General features: G+C 44.7%; 1 pseudogene; it reads left to right on the top strand.

The window, feature by feature from the left end:
* LOC148519736 (uncharacterized) overlaps positions 1-22,997 on the top strand; it is an 86,071-nt pseudogene that overhangs the window by 36,089 nt on the left and 26,985 nt on the right.

Consider the following 22,997-nt stretch of genomic DNA (forward strand, 5'->3'; position numbering starts at 1 on the left):
CTCCTGTGTGAAATGATCCCCGATCACGAGGGAGGGACTTTAATATGCAATCCAAAGTATGCAAGATCTGACGGTGGAAAGATGATTTTTTTGCCTCGTTTTGAGATCCAAGTTTGGCGGGAAGACCTTTCGCCGGAATTCGGTTTGGGTATATTCGGTTTCCATTGAAACCAAACTGCACATCCCCACGTATAACTTACTGTATCTCTGTCTCCCTGACCTAATAAAAACACAAGACTGATAATATTGTTGATATCCCTAATAATATATACTGTAATCACCACTACGGGTAAAGCCGCCTGTTGTCAGCAGTTCTGGTCATGGGAAACCACTCCTGGTTTTGCATCTAGTATTAGGTAGCTTAGGTAGCTTTTTTTTTTTTTAAATGAGATAAGTTTACAGATAAAACACCGTGATGACCCCGGCCTCAGCCCCTGGGTTTATTATGCATTATTTCATTTTTCTGCCAATAGGTCAATTGTAATAATTGTCATCCTTAAATATCAAATTTTGAAGACTATTCAAATGTGGAAAACACAGATAAAACAAATGTAATACAAATCAGCTTATCACATCTGTATACCAATGTCTTATAGACAGTGTTAGGTGACAGTAATAAAGATTAGCCTAGATGGGGTAAATAAGTGACTATAACAGATATGCAGTAAGACAGCTATAGGGTAATAACAGACACAATGTACAGAAATGGAGGTATATTTCTGTTACATGAATCCTTCCCATCTAGGTCATCTCCAGGCAGATGTGTAGTATGTGGCCAGGGTGCCCGGAGCACAAGCGTGCTACCGCGCCCAACCCCCCCCCCAAAAAAAAACCCGCAGTGTGTGCTATATGACATAACCGCTATATATATATATATATATATATATATATATATATATATCCATAATCCATGAAGATGCAGCAAAAGAAACCGGGTGCTCTCCGTAGTCAGCCCTGCTCAGGATGGACCAAACACAAATGTCCACGTGGCGGCACTCCGTGATAAAAAATTCAAAGACAGCAGCTGTACATGCAACGTTTCAGCGCTTTATTGTGCGCTTTTATCAAGCATAAGATACAAACAATTAAAATCTTACCACACTTAAATAGCAGCTAGGCACCATGTGTCCCAGAAACGTCACTTCCTGGTCTCCTAACCAGAAGTCACAAGACCAGGTTACCTTAGCAACCTTCCAAGCTAAAATAAACTTTAATGTACACATTACAAAACATACAGCATACAACAATTAATAAAAACCAGTGCGTATAATACTGTTAGATTGCCTGTTAATCAAACAACCCTGTAGTCACATATAGTAATCCCAGATGAATCTAAAAAAATGTTTTGAGAACTCTGCATACTGATACAATATGCCTGTAACAAATAATTAAAATGTAACACAGATATGATCAGAGAAGGCTTCTAAATGCAAAGTTGGGAATCATTGTCAGGAACCAGCAGATCGTTAACAATTGTATACCCTTTTGTTCGGTGCTGTTTTGGTTCATAGGAACTGACACCTATACTCTAATTAAGTGGAGAGGGGCCTGTTGCAAACTACCAGACAAGGTGGCAACAGCAAGCAGCTGGGGGTCTCCCCCTGCTTAGAAATAAACCTTTATTTACAACTTAGAATTTGGTTCAGGCAATGTCTAAATATTAAAATATGTCAGAAATGGATAATATATATATTAATCCATCACAAATACACTGAATTACATAACACACACACATAGACTTACATGCATACACATACGCACGCACCTTTGAGTGGCACGCACCCATACACGCGCAATGCAAACTAGCGAAACTACACAATAATTTCACACTTACACATACAATAACTTATAAAAAGGTTCCTTCACATTAAACATAATATTAGAGGTTTTAGTAGCATATAATTATGTTGTGAAATGTATGTATATGATATTTAAGGTACAGAAGCTAGTAGACATGTCATGTTTGGTACCATTTTAAATCCCTGTTTATTTGTAGATCATTGGTTTTATCGGCAAGGAAATTGCAGCATGCGTTCGCAAGATATGAATTATAGGTTAGAATGTATCTCTGTATGTAGTGTCTTTTTTATTAGTTCTTCGGAGGGAAACCTACACAAGAAGCAGTTGGAAACCTGAACCATACCTCTGATGACACCATATGAACTAACCAATGAATGGAGTGACCTGAAGCAAGAACCAATGAGCATCTGTTATGCTATGCCTTTGTTGTCTCTGTAACCTGTACCGAATATAGGCTTGTGAGCTGTGACAGTAGTCACTCATTTTCTCCATATCCTTGGGTGACGGTGACCGCAGATTCAGGATTGAAATACTGCATACTGGGCCAGTGCGCACGCATATGTGTTGGTTTGTACCTTTGTATTTACTTGCTTTTTGCGATAATTGTGTTAGATCTAAGCGTGGAAATTTCTTTTTATTGCAATATCATTTTTTGTGCATTGAAACCACAATTGGATTGTAAAGCAGTTATTTCTTATGCAATTTGTAGCGCTAAATAGCGACATTTTTGGGTATATAGATTTAGAGGTATCAATACGTGTGTAATAAATTATTTCCTACTGGGATGGAGATGTCAGGGTGACACATGAGACATACATGGGCCTCTTCCTGCTGTGCTCTGACAGCTGCCTGATGTGACAGAAAGACAGAAAATAGGGACATAAATGGGCGCGGTGTCATCCAGATTAGGGTGGGTGATATAAACGTTGGCCAGATATCGGTTTCTGCATAGATATTATGTAATAATCACACATTGTGCAGAATACAACAACACATAACAGATCTGTATTGGAATATTTTATGTTGTAACATCTACTAAACCAGTGGTCTCCAACCTTAATTGGGGTGGGAGCTACTTGAGAAACATGAGACGTCTTGAAGAGCCACATTTTATTTTTGAAAACTAAAATCTGGCTAATAACCAAATTTTTCATAGAAAAACCATAATGCATTTATTAATACAGTGATAACTATCATTGTATTAAAAAATGCATTGTTGTTTTTCTATGAAAACTTTGGTTATTACTAGCCAGATTGTAGTTTTCAAAAATAAAATGTAGAGACCTGTCAGCGGGGAGCAGGGGCTGCTGGATGGTTTGTGGAGGCGGGACAGTGGATGGACAGGACCCACACCCCCTTTCAAAGTGCAGGACTCTACCTCTAATTCCTGAGAGTTGTCAGCGGTGAACAGGGGACTGCTTGATGGACTGTGCAGACGGGACAGTGGATGGCCAGGTCCAACACTCACTCCAAGCAAGTGTCTCTTAATGCGGTCAGTGTTGAGGCTGCTAGCAGTATCCATCATGCACTGCCGCCGTGTATAACATGCCCTATGCGCGGTTTGCGTGCCGTCAGCCCACTGCCATAAGGAGAGCACCCGCCACACTACCACCATAAGGCAAGCCACCATGCTTGCTACTGTGAGCTACCGGTGGCTCACGAGCGACAGGTTGGCGAACGCAATACTAAACTGTGACCACTCTTTCCCCTACCAGCTCACCATCTGGATCTCCAAACACCAGCAAAAGGAGAAGAGGCCGGATTGCCAGCTCGGTGGAGGCTCCCTTCTTGCAGCCGGAGAAGCGGGCGGCTTTCTATAACATCCTGAGTAAGACATTCCTGTACACTTCACTGTTTCTGATGTACATTTATTGTCACAACTTATCTCACCTTTTATTAGTAGTTAAAAGGACAACCAAATTATATACACAGTCCAACACCAGTAAGCAATAATGTTCTAGAGAGCTGTAAATATGTTGTCTATCTGTGGACAACCTCTGGTATATAAGGAATGATCACCGCGGGAACTGTTAATCCCATAAGCCAGTTGCTAGATGGTGCTACTTTCCTGGCAGTGATAGTGTATTACTGTCCATCCATAGCTCTTCCATAGAGCTCTGCAGAACACTGGGGGATAAAATTGTGTCCTCCACCATAGACAGATGTGTAAGCCAGGTCTCATATTCAGCCAACAAAAGGGACTACTATACAGGGGATATGTATTTGACAACCTTAGGAGCATATTCAATTAAGTGCAAAAAGTTCTGCACTTTTCACATGCTGGACTTTTCTCTGTCATCGCTGTTTTTCCATGTGTAAATGTATTGCGCCCGTCCCCAATTATCCCCGTATTCAATTAGAAAGAGGCGAAAACGGAAATCAGCCTGACACCCCCCAAAAGATGCACTAACATTGGGGTTCATGGTAGATGCCCCTGAATAGCCCTGCTGAAGGTATTTGGGGTACTTAAATACTCTCATTAACTGCTAATTAGCGTCTTTACACAAGTGGTGAAGAATAGTATTTAGCAGTTTTTTGTGGTGAAAATAACTAGTCCCAGCAAATTTGGGGTACCTGAAAATGGGTGCAAGCATGGTTAAAATTCGCAAAAGTGTGGTTTTAAAAAACGTGAAAAACGCTTCTTCAGCATGCACCTGCAATAAAAAAAACACCCCCATACTTGTAGACACCCCCAAAGTCTATTTCGCTAGTTTTTAAGTTTGTACACCAACTTTGAACTTTTTCGCTCTCTTTTTCAAAGTAATTTTTTGGGATGTTCTTTAAGATTTTTTTGATGCAGTTTACCTTTTGGGACCTCTCCTTAGCGTGCAGGGTGGTTTTCCCATCTTTGCACCCCAAAACCGCAATTATGCACATTTTTCCGCCAGGTTTCATAGGCGCATCTTTTTCGCCTATACCAATACATTGAGTTTCCGAACCGGTGAAAAGATGCCACAATTGCATACGGGGATAAGTTTTCCCTTGGCGAAATGACGTCACCGGCGAAACTTTTTTGCCGAAAACGGCTTTTCACACTAATTGAATACGGCCCATAGTATTAAAGATACTACTGGTGATTTTCGAAGCTGCAAAAATGCAGCTACAGAGGAAATGCTGTTCCCAATGTCATGCACTTGTGTTTGTGCTATTACACCTAAGGGAAAGTACAAGTACATGACCTAGTGTACATTAAGAACATGATGCCTTCAAAAGTATTACATGTTTAATGTAGGCAGTCATTAGGAATGCAACTTATATTATTCCCAAAAGTTAAAGTGGTAATTAGATTTGCAGCATGAGATAATTAAATGAGCCCTTAGAGGTGAACATTTTACATTAAGAGGGTGACGGTGAATCTCAGCTGTGTGACATGTAACACATCCCATCAGACACTATAGTATAGATGCCCGTGTGTGTACTGAGAGGTGATACGTTACGTTTATCAGAGCTACAGTGGAAGTCATTTAAGTAAAGCTCATTTCATTTTCAATATTTGGGTTTAGTAGTCATTCAAAATATAAAATTCTGACCCATATAGTGAAGACTAGATGTTCCATTACTTACGTGTTTTATTAAGTATAATTTAAATACTGGTATGAAATACTGTAAATAGTACTCAGGGCTTTGTAATGATGCTTTTAGTTTTGCCAATAACCCCATAAGGACATAAAATGCACATGATCCTTTGTATGTACAAGGGGGAAGAATCATAACATTTGCACAAAACTAATACACTACACATGCATATTATAGGGGGAATTGATGACACTTATAATGTTTGACACAAATGTTTAGTTTGAATATATCTTACCTATAATTGTAGATATAGCATATACAGCAGCTTGGTAAATAGGCAATAATATTTATGTTATTATATTTACCTGTATCTGGTGGTGGTAGATGGAAGGTAACATTGCAGACTGCTCAGGCCCTGGTACAGGAAGTATACTACACTGAGGTTCTATGGCAATAAGATTGGAGGGACAGCTCCATATACAATGTTGTAGGATATAGGATCTCATTCAGACCCGGTCGCAAGCGCTACACGCTCGCAACCGGGTCGATGTTTTGGTCCTGCGCGCGCGCAGCAGCCGCACTGCGTGTGCGCAAGCCCCGGAGCAAGAGAGAAACTCTCTCGCTCCGGAGCTCACTACAAAAGGGCCGGCTGTCGAAGTTGATCGAGAGCTCGGCTCGTTTTTTTGTAGGCGAGGCGGGGGGGGGGGTTGCACAAACGGAAGCGTTCCTTAACGCCTGCCAATTTGTGGGCGGCCGCACCGACATCAGCAGCTCAATTAGAGCAGGAAGCTCCATTGGGCTTGCGGTTGCCGAGACCCATCCTTAGGGTTTCGTCGCAAGCCCCGATGGTCGCGATGGTCTTGACCATGGCGACCATCATCCTGGTCGGTCGCTAAGCTGTGGGTGGTAACCCACAGCTTAGCTAGCGACCAGGAGGCCTCACTAAAATATAGAAGCGGCCGCCCTCATTCAGAACGAGCGCTCGCTTCCTGCGAGCGCCTCTGAATGAGGGCCATAGACTCTTTCTCACAAGTTAATATAGAGGGCTCGGACCTAATATGAATGTAAATATCCCAGCTGAGTTATATTTATCTATTTTAGAGGACGACTACATACAAGAGTTCCTGCTCCGGGACACGGCCTGAAGGTGTCAGACAAGGTATTTTCACGAGTACTTTACGAGAAGGTAAAAATAAAGAGGGGGGGGGGAATCTGGGTGCTGTACTGAGTCTACTAGATGTGAAGAGATATATAGGAAGATAGTATTAGGACCAGCAATCAGAGTTACTAAAATTCTGCCAGTCTATATGGGACAGTCACCCGCCAAAACAGCGCAGTGTAGTGAACTAATGAGGCTGGTGGCAATAACCTAATCAATATTGAACAACGATATATATTGACTACAAAAAATTCTGTAGTAAAAATATTAACAATTATTTATTGATACATTTTCTTAAAATCCTTGTATGAGTTCATATAGGAGCACATAAAGAATATATACAGATTACATGTGATCATATGTACAAAAATAAACCATAGGTATAAAGTAGTGCAATTGTCACTAATAAATAAAGATTAAGAGGGCACCTGGATTATATGTGAACTCCAGAGTGGAGTGAGTCTCTCCAAATCAGTATTACCAAGTCTGATGCAAGGAAAAGTTCCTTCCTAAGTGGTGTGAAGTGGCACGGTAGAAATATCCGGATTAGTAGAGGCCTTTTCATGGCAGCTTGCTCAGACACGTCTGGGAGTGGGCATCATTTGTTTACCGGAGTGTTGCAGATGCTGGGTGCCAAACAAAAAGAGAATGGTTCATGCAATGGAGGCATCAGAAGGAGATGCAGGTGGGATCCAAAACACTTGCTGAGGTAATATCTGTTGTGGTGAATTAAAATATATACAAAGAGAGTTCCCAGGTGGACTCCAATATTTAAAATAGTCTAATGCATTTTCCTGACAAAATCATCTTCTTCACACCATATAGGAAGGAACTTTTCTTTGCATCAGACTTGGTAAAGCTAATGACTTGGAGAGACTCAGGGCCTTATTTAAAGATTTACGCAATGCTGATATTTACACAGATCGAGCGATTAATAGCCATTGCGCATGCGTGAAAGTCGCACTGCGCGCGGGCAGCAATTGCATTGCGATTACCCTTGCCAAGAACATTCACTTGCAAGTTGAGTGACAGGTACTGTAGTCAGTGTTTGGGGGAGGTAACGAGGGGTAGTTACAAAAACACAGGTGTGTCGGACTATTTACACAGCGTTTTGTGGGAGTGCATATATTAGCCGTTATCCTGCGCAGCATGAAAGCTCTCTGTGTGTCAGGAGAGCTGCAGTGTTTGAGGCAGGTCAGACTTGACTTACAAGTTGCCTGGATGCCTGACGCGCCTCCATTTTACCGATGTTTACGCTGTTGTACATCGTCAGACGGAAATGAGAAGGCAGAAGTGGCCGTTACTATGCTCAGGTAAGCTTTGGAAGGCATTGGCACATTTTAGCAGTTGCGTTCCATAACAGTTTGCAGTTGCGATTGCATTAGCGTAGATCTCGGAATCAGGCCCACTCTGGAGTTCACATATAATCCAGGTGCCCCCTTTATCTACATTTATTAGTGACAATTGTACTACTGTATACCTATGGTTTTATTTCTATAAATATTACCAAATGTTATAGGTAAACTGTGTATGTTCTTTGTGTCCTCCTATTTGAAACTACAGGTTTTTTTAAGGCTGTATCAATAAAAAATTGTTTATATTTTTAATAGAGTTTTCTGTAGTCAATACACTGTATATATCATTGTTCAATATTGTTTGGGTTATTGCCACCAGATTTTCACGTTTACAGTGAATGAGATGAACATGACAGCAGCTGACAGGATTTACCTCTATCTATATGAATATATGGCCTTACAGTGAGTGTAACCGGCCTAGAATAAAACTACCTCTCAGTATGGGTTGAGATGTAACAATGAACATCGTTTTCTGATATGTGTGAGTAGCTGAATGATATATTTTGGTGTCACTACCAGCCTCTAAGACACTTCTCTATCCCCCTAGTACTTCATTGCAATGGAACTTGTCTACTATAAACAGGCAGGCCTGAAGACGGAGGAGTATGGCAAGTACTTTTTCCCTGCCCTGTAAGTATCTCATCAGGTAAATTAATTGGAGAAGTTTTATCCCAACTGATTACTTCATAATATAATTTTTTGTAACATTTGGCTCACTAATCCTAAATCCATGAATCTGGGCTATGTGTGATAATCTCCTGTATTAGCCCCTTTCCCATAGACCTAGCAGGCTCCCTCTTACTCAGGTGTCTCTGGACTGGTATAAATTGTTAGCATTATTAGGGCTGGCAAACACCAGACTACAGAGGTGGCAGCTAAATATTAGGCAGGTAATCCATTGAAAAAACAGACTAATACAAATCACCAAAGAGAAAACAGTTTAACCCAGAGGTTCCTAAACTCAGACCACCCAGGTTTTAAGGCTATCCATGCTTGACCACAGTCAATTTATTAGTACATCAGTCAATTTGAATTAACCACCTGTGCTCAATCATGGATATCTCTAAAACCTGAACTGTTGGGGAGCCTTGAGGACCGCATTTGGGAACCTCTTGTGATGTTCTAGGTTGTTTGTGGAGCCGGGGTGGTAGCAGGAGCGATCACAGAAGCAGATTTGAAAATAAAACTAGGATTTTAATAAGTGCTTGAGTAAACATATAATGGCAGTAAATAAAAGTCCAGGAATATATAAATGTGCACAAGAGTTCTGTGGTGGGAGTAAAAGGGTTAATGTCCAAGTAGAAATAATTAGAGCTGTCCAGGTGTGCAGGTAGTGAAACTGAAAATAAACAAGCCAGGTATACAGGTAGTGAACTGAAGCACAGGATGTCAGCAGGCTCAGGCACTCAGGTATGGGCAAGGGTGATGGAGGTAGCAGGGTAGTCCAGTGGGAGCTAGGAGCTGACAGGCAGACTGGCAGACAGCGAGTTCACAGGAACTGGAAAGCACAGAGAACTCCCTCTCAGCTAGGCTGAGATACACGTTGCACTGGCAAAGAAGGAAGGCACTGACCCTTCCTAAATACCCCATGCCGTGCTGTTACTGGCCGGAGGGAACATGTGACTCACCAGGATTGGCCAGCCGCATCACATGGCCAGAAGGCAAGATGGCGGCGCCCATGCCAAACGGAATGGAGACGCCGCCAGGCCTTACCAGCGCAGAGTGACAACAGGCCCGCACAACAACGCGTGCAGCCAAAGCCCCCCGCCAGACACCAGCTCCGCCACCAGACAGCCCGCGCCACAATGACCTCACAGGTAACACTCGCCTAGCGCCATGCTGAAATACCCTGGCTGTGACAGTACCCCCCCCTTTTGGGGTGGCCTCAAGACACTCACCAGGCTTCTCCGGATGGGCAGAATGGAATCTCCTGATGAGCGTGGGAGCGTGGACATCACGAGCATCGGTCCAGCAACGTTCCTCTGGACCGTAACCTTTCCAGTCCAGCAAATACTGTAGATGACCTCTGCGTAGACGAGAGTCCAAGATCTGGGCAACCTCAAACTCAACTCCTCTCTCCGTCTGGACTCGAGGAGAAGCAGGTAGAGCACAATGGAATTTGTTCAGGACCAGGGGCTTCAATAAGGAAATATGGAAGGAATTAGGGATTTTTAGGTATGGGGGTAACTGTAGACGATAGGCCACTGGATTAATGACTTCTGTTATGGAGAAGGGACCTATGAAGCATGGTGCAAATTTCATAGAAGGAACCCTCAGACGAAGATTCCGGATGGATAACCAGACCTGGCTTCCAACTTGCATGCGTGGAACTATTCTACGCTTCTTATCGGCCTGGGTCTTATAGCGAGAGGATGCCTTCAACAAATCAGACCGTACTTGAGTCCAGATGGCAGCAAAATTCCGCACCGTGTCCTCCACGGCCGGAACATCGAATACAGGCAGGCTTCGGAATTTGGGAACACGAGGATGAAGGCCATATACAACCTGAAATGGCGTTTGGTTAGTTGACGAGTGGTAGGAAGCATTATGTGCAAACTCAGCCCACGGCAGCAAGGCAGCCCAATTGTCCTGGGAAGATGACATAAAAATTCTTAAGAAAGTCTCTAGATCTTGATTAACTCTCTCGGTGGAGCCGTTGCTTTGCGGATGGTAGGCCGTGGAAAAGTTTAACTTCACTTGAAGAACAGAACACAAAGCCCTCCAGAATTTTGCAGTAAACTGCACACCACGGTCAGAGACAATTTCAGCAGGAAGGCCATGTAGACGAAATATGTGTTGGACAAACAACTGTGCCAGGTCAGGGGCAGAAGGTAACTTCCTCAACGGTATATAGTGGACCATCTTGGAAAATCGGTCTATTACAACCCAGATAGTGTTGAAACCTTGAGAGACTGGCAGGTCTGTGACGAAATCCATGGAGAGATGCGTCCATGGACGTGATGGTTTAGGTAATGGAAGCAATTCCCCAGCTGGAGCTTGTCGTGATGATTTATGCTGGGCACAGGAGGAGCAGAAAGAGATAAACTCCATTATATCTGCCTTCATAGAAGGCCACCAATAGTGTCTTTTCAGGAACTCCAAGGTCTTCCGAGTGCCTGAGTGCCCTGCGAAGCGAGAGGAATGTGCCCAAGTGAGAAGCTGCTTCCTTAATTCCGGGGCCACAAATGATTTTCCCGTAGGAGGCTGAAGTTGTAATGCGGTGAAAACTCTTGATTCCAAGACAGGGGTATTGCTTTGATTTTCAGATTGATCATCACAGAGGAGAGATCTCGATAGGGCATCAGCCTTCTGATTAAGTGCTCCAGACCGGAAGGTCAGGGTGAACTGAAACCTGGCAAAGAATATTGCCCAGCGGGCCAAACGAGGACTCACACATTGGAGGTTTTTGAGAAATAGGAGATTTCTATGGTCCGTAAATACAGTAAATGGAAACTTGGCGCCTTCTAGCAAATATCTCCATTCCTTCAACGCCAACTTTACAGCTAGTAGTTCTTGCTCACCTATGGCGTAGTTCCTTTCGGCAGGTGAGAATTTTTTAGAAAAGAACCCACACGGATGGACTCGGTCGTCCTCATAATGTTGAGACAAGACCGCTCCCACAGCTTCAGTAGATGTGTCTACTTCCAACAAAAAAGGCCTGTCCAGATCTGGTTGTTGAAGAACTGGTGCTGAGATAAAGGCCTGTTTTAGAAGATGAAAGGCAGACTCTGCCTCAGGTGACCATTGGGCAGGATTAGCACCTTTGCGGGTCAAGGCTGTAATGGGAGCCAGCAGTGTAGAAAATCCCTTAATGAAGCATCTATAATAATTGGCGAATCCCAACAATCTCTGGATGGCCTTCAGTGTCTGAGGTCGGGTCCAATCCAGAATTGCTTGTACCTTCTTGGGGTCCATTTCTAAACTGGAGCCAGATATTACATAGCCGAGAAAAGGTACACTGGGCACTCCAAAGACGCATTTCTCCAGTTTGCAGTAAAGGTGGTTTTCTCTCAAACGGGTCAGAACTTCTTTAACATGTTCTTGATGTTTAGCCACCGAGGGTGAAAAAATCAGTATGTCATCCAGATAGACAACAACCGAAACATATAACAGATCCCGGAAAATCTCATTAACGAAACTTTGAAAGACAGCAGGGGCGTTACACAATCCAAAAGGCATTACTAAATACTCGAAATGTCCATCTCTGGTATTAAAAGCGGTCTTCCATTCATCGCCAGCTCGGATACGAATGAGGTTGTAAGCCCCTCTTAGATCTAATTTAGAAAAAATGACAGAGCCCTTGACCCTATCAAACAACTCAGTAATCAGGGGAAGAGGGTATCGATTCTTTACAATAATGTCATTAAGGCCTCGATAATCGATACATGGTCTTAGACCACCGTCCTTGCCAACGAAGAAAAACCCAGCTCCGGCAGGTGAAGTAGAGGGGCGAATGAACCCCTTTGCCAGGTTGTCCCGGATGTACTCGGTCATGGCTTGAGTCTCAGGCAAGGACAGCGGATAGGTACGACCACGAGGTGGTATCTTATCAGGTATCAATTCAATTGGACAGTCCCATTCCTTATGAGGGGGTAAGATATTTGCTTGTTGTTGAGAGAAAACATCGGCGAACATCTGATATTCCTTGGGAATGGCAGAAGAAACTAATGGAACTGTCTTTCTCACAGGTCGAATTTTTGGAAGACAGGATTTCTGACAGTCCAATATCCCATGACAGAATCTGCATAGAACTCCAATCAATCCTGGGATTATGTTGACGTAACCAGGGTAGACCAAGAACAATTTCTTGAGAGGCCTCTGATATCACCAGGAATTTTAAGGACTCAGAATGAAGTGCCCCAATTCGGACCAATACTGGTTGAGTCTCTTTGGTGACTATCCCGTTAGTTAGAGGGCGTCCATCTATAGAGGTCAGAGAGATGGCATGGTTGAGAGACAAACAAGGAATCTGAAATTTATCTATGAAACTAGACGTTATGAAATTTCCGGCTGCTCCCGAGTTGAGTAGAGCAGTAGCAAAGACAGGTTTGGGTTTAAGATCCAAGGCTAGGGTAATCGTGAAATCTTTAATTTTTGGAGACGGGTTCATAACTCCTAACTTGATGTCTCCAGTGTCAGTTAGGATTTGGCATTTCCCGGTTTACGGGGGCAGGAAATCAGCAGGTGACCGGACTCTCCGCAGTACAGACAGAGGTTCTTTTGCATTCTTCTCTGACGTTCTTCTTTGGAGAGGTGTGTATGATTCACCTGCATAGGCTCCTCTTCAGTAGGAGAAGGAATGGGACGGGTAGGAATGGAGGGGGTAAATGACCTTTGCCGATCAGTTCTGTTTTTTTCAGCCTGACGTTCCCTGAAGCGTAGGTCAACTTTGATACACAACGAAATCATGTCATTCAGATTAGTAGGAAGCTCTCGTGTGACTAGATCATCCTTTAGTCGGTCTGACAACCCATGCCAGAAGGTCGAGGTGAGGGCTTCCTCATTCCATTTGAGCTCTGATGCTAAAATTTGAAATTGCACGGCATATTGACTGACAGGACGGACCCCTTGTCTCAGTGTCATGATGTTTGATGATGCTGATACAGTACGCCCAGGTTCATCGAAAATCCTCCTGAAGGATGACACAAAGCCTGCGTCATTATCCAGCAGCAGATCTGAGCGCTCCCAGAGTGGGGAAGCCCATTCCAAGGCCTGGCTGGATAACAGAGAGACTATATAAGCCACTTTAGTTCTTGCAGTTAGAAAGTTGTCAGGCTGCAGGGTAAAATGTATGTCACACTGATTTAGGAATCCTCGGCAGAGTTTAGGATTGCCGTCAAATTTATTTGGTAAAGGAAGATGTAAGCGGGGAGATGATCTGCCTCCTGTATTCCCAGACGCTGATGCGGATGTAGCTGCTGGTACTTCAGGGGTAGAAAAGGAAGTTTGCAAACTATCCTGTCGCTTGGACATCTCTTGCAGAAATTGAGCCATCTGATGCTGCATGTTTTCCAGATTTTCTAAACGACCAGAAATGCACCTGAACAAATCCACTCCTGACTCCTGATCCGTGGCCGGCTCCATGGGGCCAGTGCAAACTGTGATGTTCTGGGTTGTTTGTGGACCCGGGGTGGTTGCAGGAGCGATCACAGAAGCAGATTTGAAAATAAAACTAGGATTTTAATAAGTGCTTGAGTAAACATATAATGGCAGTAAATAAAAGTCCAGGAATATATAAATGTGCACAAGAGTTCTGTGGTGGGAGTAAAAGGGTTAATGTCCAAGTAGAAATAATTAGAGCTGTCCAGGTGTGCAGGTAGTGAAACTGAAAATAAACAAGCCAGGTATACAGGTAGTGAACTGAAGCGCAGGATGTCAGCAGGCTCAGGCACTCAGGTATGGGCAAGGGTGATGGAGGTAGCAGGGTAGTCCAGTGGGAGCTAGGAGCTGACAGGCAGACTGGCAGACAGCGAGTTCACAGGAACTGGAAAGCACAGAGAACTCCCTCTCAGCTAGGCTGAGATACACGTTGCACTGGCAAAGAAGGAAGGCTCTGACCCTTCCTAAATACCCCATGCCGTGCTGTTACTGGCCGGAGGGAACATGTGACTCACCAGGATTGGCCAGCCGCATCACATGGCCAGAAGGCAAGATGGCGGCGCCCATGCCAAACGGAATGGAGATGCCGCCAGGCCTTACCAGCGCAGAGTGACAACAGGCCCGCACAACAACGCGCGCAGCCAAAGCCCCCCGCCAGACACCAGCTCCACCACCAGACAGCCCGCGCCACAATGACCTCACAGGTAACACTCGCCTAGCGCCATGCTGAAATACCCTGGCCGTGACACCTGTGGTTTAACTATTATCAGATTGCACACAGAGGTAAAACAAATGAGTAAAGTGAGTATCAGGAGCCTCCCAATATCTATAACTGCCAGTGCCCATATTATGCCATCTACATAAATTATCCATCCATTCTCATGCAGACAAATTGGCTTAATCCCATTTTCGCTCCTATCACCTTGTGTCCCTACTGATATAGGTTGTAGTTACTGTCTCATATAGTTACTGTATTATATGTACAATGTTTGTATCTTGCTCACTGTCCATGTGTTGCTGCAGGTTTTTGGCAAACCAGATAGAAGAAGACGTGAAGTTCAGGAAGGAGATCTACCCCTGGGCCCTCGGCTGGACGTAGAGAGAGAGGAAGCATCGTTTGCATCACAGAAGGGACACCATGCTGATGAGGATAGGCTACAGAGCCGTGGTTAATCAGGTCATCTGTGATCTGGTTTGTAATAATGAGAGACTTATGTTGGACCTGGCAGTTTATATGGAAGTTAAACTATTCAGCACTGAATATAGTACTCAGCAGGGGAGGATTGGGCCACCGGGATGCCGGGCTGACAGCACAGCCACAGCGTTACCAGAAAGGCAGACGGGGGAGCTGCAGAAGCAGCTCCTCCCATAAGCCTTTGCGGAGCTCGTCAGTCACCACTGACGGCTCCACCTTCAGGTACTCCTCCAGCTCCGTCAGACAAGCAGCAGCTGCTGCCAGCATCATCCCCATCCAGGAACAGGAACTAGCGGGCACGGCCAGACTAGTGTGACCAGGCAGGTAATGTGCAAACCATTGTGCTGCCTTTATAATATATCTGCCTGCCTTGTGTGTGTATATATATATATATATATATATATATATATATATATATATTAGGGGTGAGCGGGTTCGGATTTCTGAAATCCGAACCCCCCCGAGCCCCCCCGATCCGAGTCCGATCCGAGTCAGGCTCGACTTTTCCCGCCTGACTCGGATTCTGAAATCAAGGCAAAACGTCATCTTCCCGCCTTCCGAGTCTCGCGGATTTTGGATCCTATATAAGGTACCCGCGTCGGCGCCATTTTCTCACTCGGCTGTGGACAGTGAAGAGGGAGGGTGGGAGTTAGGGCTGGCTGGGCTGTGTAGTGTAGTGTAGTGTAGTGCTGCTGTTGTCCACTACTTCAAAGTCCACAGGGGCTGGCTGGACTGTGTTGTGCAGTCAGTTGTCCATAGGGGCTGTGTCCACTCCAAAGTCCTGTGCAGTGTCCCAGTCCTAAAGGGGTGCTGTAGTGTTGTCCAGGGGGTGCTCCCCCCAAGTGCTAAAAAAATAATATTTTTTTTGTGTTTGTGAATTGTGTGCGCAGTAGCCGCACGTGCATCAACAAAGTAGTGCCAAGCGTGCGCCTGTGTCATAAGTAAAGGGCCGGCTGGCTTGACCGTTAAAGGGTGCTGTAACCCCCAAAGTACACTCCAGTCCAAACCAAAAAAAAAATTATTTTCTGTGAATGTGAATTGTGTGCGCAGTAGCCGCACGTGCATCAACAAAGTAGTGCCAAGCGTGCGCCTGTGTCATAAGTAAAGGGCCGGCTGGCTTGACCGTTAAAGGGTGCTGTAACCCCCAAAGTACACTCCAGTCCAAACCAAAAAAAAAATTATTTTCTGTGTTTGTGAATTGTGTGCGCAGTAGCCGCACGTGCATCAACAAAGTAGTGCCAAGCGTGCGCCTGTTTCATAAGTAAAGGGCCGGCTGGCTTGACCATTAAAGGGTGCTGTAACCCCCAAAGTACACTCCAGTCCAAACCAAAAAAAAAAATATTTTCTGTGTTTGTGAATTGTGTGCGCAGTAGCCGCACGTGCATCAACAAAGTAGTGCCAAGCGTGCGCCTGTGTCATAAGTAAAGGGCCGGCTGGCTTGACCGTTAAAGGGTGCTGTAACCCCCAAAGTACACTCCAGTCCAAACCAAAAAATAAATTATTTTCTGTGAATGTGAATTGTGTGCGCAGTAGCCGCACGTGCATCAACAAAGTAGTGCCAAGCGTGCGCCTGTGTCATAAGTAAAGGGCCGGCTGGCTTGACCGTTAAAGGGTGCTGTAACCCCCAAAGTACACTCCAGTCCAAACCAGAAAAAAAATTATTTTCTGTGTTTGTGAATTGTGTGCGCAGTAGCCGCACGTGCATCAACAAAGTAGTGCCAAGCGTGCGCCTGTGTCATAAGTAAAGGGCCGGCTGGCATGACCATTAAAGGGTGCTGTAACCCCCAAAGTACACTCCAGTCCAAACCAAAAAAAAAAATTATTTTCTGTGAATGTGAATTGTGTGCGCAGTAGCCGCACGTGCATCAACAAAGTAGTGCCAAGCATGCGCCTGTGTCATAAGTAAAGGGCCGGCTGGCTTGACCGTTAAAGGGTGCTGTAACCCCCAAAGTACACTCCAGTCCAAACCAAAAAAAAAAATATTTTCTGTGTTTGTGAATTGTGTGCGCAGTAGCCGCACGTGCATCAACAAAGTAGTGCCAAGCGTGCGCCTGTGTCATAAGTAAAGAACCGGCTGGCTTGACCATTAAAGGGTGCTGTAACCCCCAAAGTACACTCCAGTCCAAACCAAAAAAAAATTATTTTCTGTGTTTGTGAATTGTGTGCGCAGTAGCCGCACGTGCATCAACAAAGTAGTGCCAAGCGTGCGCCTGTGTCATAAGTAAAGGGCCGGCTGGCTTGACCGTTAAAGGGTGTTGTAACCCCCAAAGTACACTCCAGTCCAAACCAAAAAAAAAATTATTTTCTGTGTTTGTGAATTGTGTGCGCAGTAGCCGCACTTGCATCAACAAAGGAGCAGCGCCAAGCGTGCGCCTGTGTCCCATAAGTAAAGGGCCGGCTGGCTCATTTCTTAAAGGCTGGTGTAACCCACAAAGTGCACTACTCTCCAGCAAAAATAAAAAAATATTTTCTGTGTTTAGCCGCACGTATATATCAAATCGATATAACATAAATGGAGGACCAAACTTTCTCCGATTAAAATAAAATAGAGAAAGATCAAGAACCACTTCCTCCTAGTGCTGAAGCTGCTGCCACTAGTCATGACATAGATGATAACATGCCATCAACGTCGTCTGCCAAGGCCGATGCCCAATGTCATAATAGAGGGCACATACAATCCCAAATGACAAAGTTCAGGAAAATGACCTTGAAAAAAACATTTAAATCAGCTGAAGAGAAACGTAAACTTGCCAATATGCCATTTACGACACGGAGTGGCAAGGAACGGCTAAGGTCGATCCCTAGTATGTTCATGACTAGTGGTTCAGCTTCACATGACGATGGAAGCCCTCCTCCCGCTAAAAAAATCAAAAGATTTAAGCTGGCAAAAGCACAGCGAAGAACTGTGCTTTCTAAGAAGATATCACAAATCCCCAAGGAGAGTCCAAGTGTGGTGGTGGTTGCGATGCCTGACCTTCCCAGCACTGGACGGGAAGAGGTGGCTCTTTCCACCATTTGCATGCCCCCTGCAAGTGCTGAAAGGAGCACCCACAGTCCACTTGCTGATATGCCAATTGAAGATGTCACTGTTGAAGTACAACAGGATGAGGATACAGGTGTAGCTGGCGCTGAGGAGGAAGTTGGCGAGGAGGATTCTGATGGTGATGTGGTTTGTTTAAATCAGGCTCCGGGAGAGACAGTTGTTGTCCGTGGGATGAAAAAGCCCATCACGGTCATGCCTGGGCAGAAGACCAAACATTCCACCTCTTTGGTCTGGCAATATTTCTATCCAAATCCGGACAACAACTGTCTTGCCATATGTACCATATGTAAAGGTGAAATAAGTAGGGGTAGGGACGTCAACCACCTAGGAACATCCTCCCTTATACGGCACCTGCAGCGCGTTCATAAAAAGTTACTGTCAAGTTCAGAAACTTTGGCTAAGACCGTAAGCAGTCCAGGGACACCTAAATCCCGTTGTCCTGTTGTATCCAAGCGCCTGCAAACCACACCGTCAACTCCCTCCTCGTCAATTTCCTCCTTAGTCAGGATCGGAAGTAGTCCTGCAGGCCATGTCACTGGCATGACTGACTCTCCTGTCCGGGATTCCTCCGGAGGATCCTGCATTGCTACGCCTACTGCTGCCGCTGCTGCTGTTGCTGCTGCTGGGAGTCATTCATCATCCCAGAGAGGAAGTAGGAACACCACTACTTTTACTAAACAATTGACCCTCCAACAGTCCTTAGCGAGGAGGATGAAGTACGACAGCAGTCATCCTGAAGCAAAACGTATAACTGAGGCCTTGACTGCTATGTTGTTGTTAGATGTGCATCCGGTATCCGCCATTAGTGCAGTGGGATTTAGACAATTAATGGAGGTAGTGTGTCCCCGGTTCCAAATCTCGTCTAGATTCCACTTCACTAGGCAGGCGATACCGAGAAAATGTGTCCTCAGTGTCCTGAAAAATGCCGTTGTACACAATGTCCACTTAACCACGGACATGTGGACAAGTGGAACAGGGCAGACTAAGGACTATATGACTGTGACAGCCCACTGGGTAGATGTATGACCTTACGCAGCAACAGCAGCAGCGTCACCAGTAGCAGCATCTCAGAAACGCCAGCTCGTTCCAAGGCAGGCTACGCTGTGTATCACCGGTTTCAGAAAGAGGCACACCGCCGACAACCTCTTAGAGAAACTGAGGGAAATCATCGCCCAGTGGCTTACCCCACTTAGATTCTCCTGGGGATTTGTGATATCTGACAACGCCACCAATATTGTGCGGGCATTACATCTGGGCAAATTACAGCACGTCCCATGTTTTGCTCACACAATAAACTTGGTGGTGCAGAATTTTCTGAAAAGCGACAGGGGTGTGCAGGAGACGCTTTGGGTGGCCCGAAAAATTTCTGGCCACTTTCGCCATTCAGCGACTGCGTGCCGAAGACTGGAGCGCCAGCAAACACTCTTGAACCTGCCCCGCCATCACCTGAAGCAAGAGGTTGTGACGCGGTGGAACTCAACCCTCTATATGCTTCAGAGGATGGAGGAGCAGCAAAAGGCCATACAAGCCTATACATCCACCTATGACATAGGCAAAGGAGGGGGTATGCACCTGACTCAAGCGCAGTGGAGAATGATTTCCGTGTTGTGCAAGGTTCTCCAGCCCTTCGAACTTGCCACACGTGAAGTCAGTTCAGACACTGCCAGCTTGAGTCAGGTCATTCCCCTCATCAGGCTTTTGCAGAAGCAGCTGGAGAAAGTGAAGGAGGAGCTAAGACGGAGCGATTCCGCTCGGCATGTGGGACTTGTGGATGAAGCCCTTCATTCGCTTTGCCAGGATTCCAGGGTGGTCAATCTGTTGAAATCAGACCACTACATTTTGGCCACCGTGCTCGATCCTAGGTTTAAAGCCTATGTGGTGTCTTTCTTTCCAGCCGACACAAGCCTGCAGAGGTGCAAAGACCTGCTGGTGAGCACACTGTCAGCTGAAGCAGAACGTGACACGTCAACAGCTCCTTCTTCATTTTCTCCTGCAACAGGGGCTGCCAGGAAAAAACTTAGGTATCCTAAGCAACCCGCTGGCGGTGATGCAGGGCAGGCAGGACCAAGTTTGGACATCTGGTCCGGACTGAAGGACCTGGCAACAATTTCTGACATGTCTACTGTCACTGCATATGATACTGTCACCATTGACAGAATGGTGGAGGATTACAATGGTGACAGCATCCAAGTAGGCATGTCAGACAGTCCATACCTGTACTGGCAGGAAAAAGAGGCAATTTGGAGGCCCCTGTACAAACTGGCTCTATTTTAACTGAGTTGCCCCACCTCCAGTGTGTACTCTGAAAAAGTGTTTAGTGCAGCCGGGAACCTTGTCAGCGAAAGGCGTAGGAGGTTGCTTCCACAAAATGTGGAGAAGATGATGTTCATAAAAATGAATTATCAGCTCTTCCAGGGAGACCAGCCTCCAGAACGTACAGAGGGACCTGTGGTTGTGGATTCCAGCGGGGACGAATTAATACTCTGTGAGGATGAGGATGTACACAACACTGAAGAGGGTGAGGAATCAGTGGATGAGGAGGATGAGGATGACATCTTGCCTCCGTAGAGCCAGTTTGTGCAGGGACAGATTAATTGCCAGCTTGTTTTGTGGGGGCCCAAACGAACCAATCATTTCAGCCACAGTCGTGTGGCAGACCCTGGTGCTGAAATGATTGGTTTGTTAAAGTGTGCATGTCCTGTTTATACAACATAAGGGTGGGTGGGAGGGCCCAAGGACAATTCCATCTTGCACCTCTTTTTTTTCTTTGCATTATGTACTGTTTGGGGCCTCGTTTTTCAAACTGCCATCCTGTCTGCCGCTGTAGTGTCACTCCTAGATGGACCACGTGTTTGTGTCGCCCACTCGTGTCGCTTAGCATCCAGCTACCTCGGTGCAACCTTTTGGACATAAAAACACTATTGTGAGGTGTGAGGTGTTCAGAATAGACTGGAAATTAGTGGAAATTAAGGTTATTGAGGTTAATAATAGGATAGGAGCAGAAAAACCCACAAATTCTGTGATTTTAGCTGTTTTTATGCTTTTTTTTAAAAAAAAAATACAGATCCAAAACACAAAACCCAGAACCCAAAACACGGAAGGGTGGTTTTGGCAAAACCAATCCAGATCCAAAACACGAAGAAAGATCCAGATCCAAAACACAAAACACGAAAAGTGGCCGGTGCACACCCCTAATATATATATATATATATATCTCATCACGAAGATATATATATATATATATATATATATATATTCTTAAATGTACATCTAACTTTACTCACTGTCACTGTATACAGTATATGAGTCAGGTACATTGTGAAATTATATAAACAGTATATATGTAGTTTTGTAGTTCTCTTTGGTTGCTTTTGCAGTATGCTTCGGGTCATTGTTCATCTGCACTGTGAAGCGCCATCCAATGAGTTCTGAAGCATTTGACTGAATATGAGCATATAATATTGCCCGAAACACTTCATAATTCATTCTGCTGCTTTTGTCAGCAGTCACATCATCAATAAATACAAGGGAACCAGTTCCATTGGCAGCCATACATGCCCACGCCATGACACTATCACCACCATGCTTCACTGATGAGGAGGTATGTTTTGGATCATGAGCAGTTCCTTTCCTTCTCCGTACTCTTCTCTTCCCATCACTCTGGTACAAGTTGATCTTTGTCTCATCTGTCCATAGGATGTTGTTCCAGAACTGTAATGGCTTTTTTAGATGTTGTTTGGCAAACTCTAATCTGGTCTTCCTGTTTTTGTGGCTCACCAATGGTTTACATCTTGTGGTGAACCCCTCTATATTCACTCTTGTGAAGTTTACTCTTGATTGTTGACTTTGACACATATACACCTACCTCCTGGAGAGTGTTCTTGATTTGGCCAACTGTTGTGAAGGGGCTTTTCTTCACCAGGGAAATAATTCTTCTGTCATCCACCACAGTTGTTTTCCGTGGTCTTCCGGGTCTTTTGGTGTTGCTGAGCTCTCCGGTGCGTTCTTTCTTTTTAAGAATGTTCCAAACAGTTGATTTGGCCACACCTAATGTTTTTGCTATCTCTTGGATGGGTTTGTTTTGATTTTTCAGCCTAATGATGGCTTGCTTCACTGATAGTGACAGCTCTTGGATCTCATATTCGACATCAACTGATTCCAAATGCAAATGTCACACCTAGAATCAACTCCAGACCTTTTACCTGCTTAATTGATAATGAAATAACGAGGGAATAGCCCACACCTGTCCATGAAATAGCTTTTGAGTTGATAGTCCCATTACTTTTGGCCCCTTAAAAAGTGGGAGGCACATATTGAAACCGTTGTAATTTCTACACCATTCACCTGATTTGGATGTAATTACCCTCAAATTAAATCTGAAAGTCTGCAGTTAAAGCACATCTTGTTTGTTTCATTTCAAAACCATTGTGGTGGTGAATAGAGGCAAAAATCTGAAAAATCTGTCAATGTCCCAATATTTATGGACCTGACTGTACATATAGATATGGCTATAGAGATATATATTATACATGATATATATATATATATATATATATATATATACACGGTCCAAATTAGAACCGGCACTCAATGTAGATGGATTCCATATGCCAGGGTGCCATCTGTAAAATTCCAACAGCCAAAACAAACAGGCAGGGGCACTCCCGGACTTACATAATGTTAAATAGAACTTATTTAATGCGAAATAGCCAACGTTTCAGGGCCATGGAAGACCCTTTTCTCAAGGCTGGCAATACAACATATGTATGTTATATTGCCAGCCTTGAGAGAAGGGTCTTCCATGGCCCTGAAACGTCGGCTATTTGGCAT

This window comes from Taudactylus pleione, unplaced genomic scaffold (assembly GCF_031769625.1).
Source record: "Taudactylus pleione unplaced genomic scaffold, aTauple2 ptg000184l, whole genome shotgun sequence".
In the NCBI taxonomy this organism is placed as follows: Eukaryota; Metazoa; Chordata; class Amphibia; order Anura; family Myobatrachidae; genus Taudactylus; species Taudactylus pleione.